A 5,967-nucleotide genomic window follows, 5' to 3' on the forward strand; every position below is an offset into this window, starting at 1 on the left:
TTTTAGAATTTGACGTTTTTTCTATTATTGTTATTATTTTGTTGTTGTTATTGTTGGTGTTTGAATACTGTTGTTATCGTTTTACTAACAACCCAACCAACCATGTGTTTGCAGCAAAACTTTTTGTACAAATGTCTGTTGGTCTGTCATAGAAGCAGAGCAAAAAATTAATACAAACAAAACGAACATACACGCACACATTCTTAGGGCAAACCCGGCAGTTTTGAGGTGCAGTATTTCTGGTAGCTCAATACTCATAATAAAAAGAACATCTTGCCACAATTTTGTAGGTAGGTAGGTATACCAAAACCTTTCCAGGACTCGTCGTCAATGTATAATGGATATATTGGACGATTCTACGCAAGACATGGCCGATAGCATAACGGAAATAGGAATTGTCGAGAACTGTGTGACATTGATCACAGATCAATGTCACACTACGGATGGCGGAAAACCGTGCTTTCATGCGGATGACTGTCCTATCATAATGGACTGATGGATAGAACCATTAAAATCCGAGAAGCATCTGAGAATGAAGTTCGAGGCTAGTATGATGCGATGTATTCTTATTGGACACAAAGAATTATCGAATGTAGAGTATTGGACAAGTATTGGATAAGTATTGGACAAGTATTGGACAAGTATTGGACAAGTATTGGACAAGTATTGGACAAGTATTGGACAAGTATTGGACCGTAAAAGAGCCATAACTTAATAGCTTTCCGTGAAAGGTTGTACATCGGAAACTCGGAGGCAATCTGCCATTAAAGAGCGAATGAACTTACTATAAAGGGAAGGGAGCTTCGAAGAGAGATGAGTATGTATGTATGTATGTATGTATGTATGTATGTATGTATGTATGTATGTATGTATGTATGTATGTATGTATGTATGTATGTATGTATGTATGTATGTATGTATGTATGTATGTATGTATGTATGTATGTATGTATGTATGTATGTATGTATGTATGTATGTATGTATGTATGTATGTATGTATGTCTGTATGTATGTATGTATGTATGTATGTATGTATGTATGTATGTATGTATGTATGTATGTATGTATGTATGTATGTATGTATGTATGTATGTATGTATGTATGTATGATGTATGTATGTATTATATATTATGTATGTATGTATGTATGATGTATGTAGTATGTTAGTATGTATGTATGTATGTATGTATGTAGTATTCGTAGTATGTATGGATGATGTATGTATGTAGTATGTATTGTATGTATCTATCATCTATATCTATCTATCTATTATTATCTCTATTATCTATCTATCTAATCTATCTATCTCTCCTACTATCTCCTATCTATCTACAAATTATTGTCCTAATAAAACTGCCGGGTACAGACAGAGATACACCCAACCACACATTTATACTACAAATAATTTTCCCGACACAATTTATGAGTAAGTCAGACGGACCCGTTGGCCGATATTGAGCAAATAAATGGGTGTTAGTTTGTTTTTGTTCTTTCTTATTTTGAAGTATTCGTCGTTGGCTGCGTATTTGAAAATGTATTATGTTTTTGGTGTGTTCATGGATATTTGTCATTTTTTTAACGATTTTATTTATTTAATGTATAAATGTATTTTTCTTCATGTTTTGTTTGTATTTTCGTTAGAAAATTTTTGTAAATAAAACAAAAAGCAACCATCATCACCATCAATAAATTAAATGTTTCAAAGTCATTGTTATACGCGTAAACTCACACTCTCACACAGATATTCCGCCAAACACACATGCAGAAATTGTTATGAAATTCTCTACAACGTAATCAGTGACACACTCTTTCTATATATTAACCCAGCAAACGGTAGCTAGTAGAATTCTATTTGGTTCTAATAGTTTTCTAAATTTAGTTATCTTTCATCAGATTAGAATTTCAGGCAACAAAACAAATTTAATTAATAAAAGTGTCTTCCTGATTTTATAATGTCTCAAAGGTAAGAGATTTGGATTCGATAACGAGGAGTCTGGGTCCCAGAAATCTGGGATTCGACTTTTTTATTTCTTGTTAAACTGCATTTTGGACTTTATCTTGTTCCGTTTAATGGAAGCAATAGTAATTGAAACCAAGTTGTCTTCTGGTTTTTGGACCGAGACATTGCTGGTCATGTAGCCATGAAAAAATATATACGAAGTACATGCTGTGCTTGTGGGAAACACCTGTCAAAGTTGAAATGATAATCGGTTTAGGAATCAGACCGGAATACATCACATTAGTTCACTGATATATTTTAGTACATCTATATATATATTGTTTGCTGGGTAACTAATTTTGGACTAACTAACATTCAAGAGAAGCATGTTTGATATCAATGTTTTCATGTTAATGATTTCATATCAAACACTGTGTAGTGGTATGCAAGTATATTTATCTAAATTTCTAATAAGAACTATTTAAAAGAGTGTCATGATCTGTGTGAAACAAATAAACTAAAAACAAACGAAAACAATAACAAATTATTTGCACGAAAACACTAAGTACTGCTACTATTATGTATGAGTGGTTGGTTCAACTGCGGTAGATCGTTAAACTAACGCACCCCTTCAAACAAAATGTGTTCTGGTGATTAGCTTTTAATTCCTGTGTGTTACCGACTACTCTATTTTTTACTAGAAATTTTATTTAGTGGTAAATTAAACTGAGGCACTGATTTTACTTATTTTTTGTTGTTGTGGATTTTATTTAATAAATTATATTATTTTGAAAATTATTAAATAATCTTTTTAAAATTTCACTTTCAATGGAGGGGTAGTATTGAGTATATCAGCTAAAGATTGACTAGTTTTCCGATAAACAAGGGCCAAACTATTACGATACTAAAAGGGAGGACTTAATTTTTATAAACTAGAAACACTTCAGGTGGGTTTCGGAGACCAATAAACCTTTATAGAGAGAACGAAGACTAACGAACAGTTATATAATTAGCAGCACAATCGGAAAGAACTGAAGTTTTATAACGATGTATTAGACCGTAGAAACCCTAAAATCTAGTGTCCATGACTATAAGGGAAACTGCTTGTAGAATAGAAACCCTACTAAAATTATTGAAGTACATGATCCATTTAGGGAATCCCAAAACTACTCCCTTGTAAACATTAATGGATTACTCTGCTGTCATGCATGGATGAATTACGTGGTCCTCACCTAAATCGCAATGTTAAAAGGAGTATGCTTTTTCATATGTTTAGATTAGTCCTAATCCTTTGAGGAGTAATCACGCATGTGCAAAGTAGTCTCAATTTTTGCAAGGAAGTATGAAGAGATAGAACTTTTCAGTATCTGTAGCGACCAAGCCTAACTAAATAAAGAAAGATCAATGGAATGAGAACACATCTTAACTCTGGCCAGTATTTTATCGATTACCATCCATAATGGACCGTTATCATATAAAGAAAACCTCATGGAGACTAAAGGTTATGATTGCCGAGGCTATACCAAATCGTTAAGCAATAAGAGAAACAAGTGAAATTCACTTCATAGGAAAATATTCTGCGGGATAAATGATTAGTACATATGATGACTCCGAATAGTTAAGATGTGATCTTAAAAACTCTATCAGGTCAGTTGAGGAATTCTGGAATAATGCAATTATAGAAGTTGGGAAGATCATGAAAACGTCAGTGGATGAACATATACGTAACGAGGATGATCCGATAATGGCGAATGGTCAAAGAATGTCAAGGTCATTTGACGAGACATACTCGTTGAAACTCTAGATGTACGACAATTATCAAATAAGGAGGTCCTCATCGAGACCAAGCATCATAATAGACTAGACATCATGATAGGCTATGCATCATTATAGACTTTTCAACCGAGTACAAAGGAGTGAATGATTAAAAAATATACATAGTTTTTTAAATCAGTGTTCCTCACCAACACAGATTGGAAAATTCTTAGGAATTACGACTAGGAAACATAGTTTTGAACATTGAAAAATAATACATTCAGTGAACACTTTACCAACAAACATTTTTCATCCATGAAAATGAGCGCACAATAGGCCCGATAGTGGCCTAGATGTATTTCTTCGGAAATGTTACAGAATCGCTATGCATAAAGTGAGATCTTCGTATGCCATTATAAAATGAGAAAAGTAACCTAAGCTTGCCGGAAAACAATCAACCGAGCTGTAATGAGTATTAATAACTATTCCGAATACATTCTTTCGAACTCTAGCAGTTAGGAGGTTTTAAAAGCGTGAAAGAGTAACTCATGCTTCCGGAAAGCAAGCAACCACTGCCTGAGGTGATAAAAGTATTAGTAACTATACCAACACATTCTTTCGAAGAAATTCCAACACAATTACATCTCCTGGATTACATTCCAGTACTAATCTTACAGCCGCGCTTTTCGGCGCTAGCACTATCACCTAATCCTTTTAGTATTCCTTACCATGCCGGAGAATTTCCTGTATGATGAAAGTTTGCTAATGTGAAGCCAATTCCATAAAAGGGAATTGCTAATAACCTTGAACATTATCGGCCAGTAACAATCTGTTCTGAACTTCACAAAATTATGAATGATTTGGCTAACATCTATCTCGTCACGTACATATGTATATAGAGACCAATAACTTTTCTTTATTTATATCGTGTTTTCTCTGGAAATGCTCTATAGGAGTTGTTATATGTATATGGAATCTCATCAGACGACTTCGAGATAAAATCAGGGGTACAGCAGAGTTTCGTTCTTTCTTCCACTCTATTTTTATATCCGGAATAATATAACTTCCTGACAATGACAAAGAAAGTGCTCCAGAGTTTCACTTTCCTCTCTACATTCGTCTGAATCCACACGTTGAATTTTGAATAGTTGTGCCAGTAATTCTTGCCTTTTTTTTTAATTCGGTCCTCGTGGCGTCGAATGGTTTTGCGTTCGTCAAGTTGTTGTGATTAGATATACAGTAGTATATTTCTGTTTCTGGATCTTCAATATAGAACCCTATGACCTTTTTATCTCCCAGTCTGTGTAAAAACGGAATTCTAAAGGTATTTGCTCTAACATCCGCTTGACCATGATCAGTGATCAGTGTTTCAAAGTTCACGACACATTCTTTGTCGGGCAATCCGATATTTGCATATAGCCTTTCAATGAACCGCTTTAGGTCAGTTCGCCCAAAGTTAAGAGCCGCTTCATATCTTAACTATATAGATTTCAATGGGTGGAATATCCAGCAACGCTACAATTCTTCCCTGACGCCAACACAGGTAAATAGATTTAAATCTTATGTCCCACACCACACTACTTCTCCCTCCTATAATATATACTCCTAGTTTTAATACATGCGCTACTTGAGTAGGGTATATCCTGAGAGCGCTGGTCCAAACAAAATAGTCTGTAATAGTGGAAATTTTAATTAATTGAAATGTTACTTAATTTTCCATAAATTGTACTTTAACAGTATTATTACATGTCAAAGTCTTTAGAGTAATCTTTGAGCTAGCATTTTGACTCGTATATGTACTAATCTATTGACAGGTCTATGTACTAGACTATGGACAAGTTTGTTGGCTAGCCTATGGATTAGTTTGTTGACTAGTTAATGGACTGGTCTGATGACTAGTCTATTACCTTGGATGTGGACTAGTCTGTTGACAAGTCTATTGACCAGTCTTTTGGCTAATCTATAGACTAGTATAAAACTAGCTTAATGAACAGTTTACTGACTAGTCCAAGGTTGCATTTTGACTAGTATATGGACTAGCCAATTGACTAGACTATGGACAAGTTTGTTAACTAGTTAATGGACAAGTCTGTTGACTAGTCTATTGACTTGGATGTGGACTAATCTGTTGACCAGCCTGTTGACGAGTCTATTTACTAGTCTTTTGGCTCATCTATGGACTAGCTTAATGAAGAGTTTACTGACTAGTCCATTTACTAGTTTATTGTCTAGTCTGTCCATTTACTAGTCTGTTTGTTAACTAGTTAATGG

The sequence above is a fragment of the Lucilia sericata genome, unplaced genomic scaffold, assembly GCF_015586225.1.
Source record: "Lucilia sericata isolate MDLA Ls3-8-SP2 unplaced genomic scaffold, ASM1558622v1 Contig001250F_arrow, whole genome shotgun sequence".
In the NCBI taxonomy this organism is placed as follows: Eukaryota; Metazoa; Arthropoda; class Insecta; order Diptera; family Calliphoridae; genus Lucilia; species Lucilia sericata.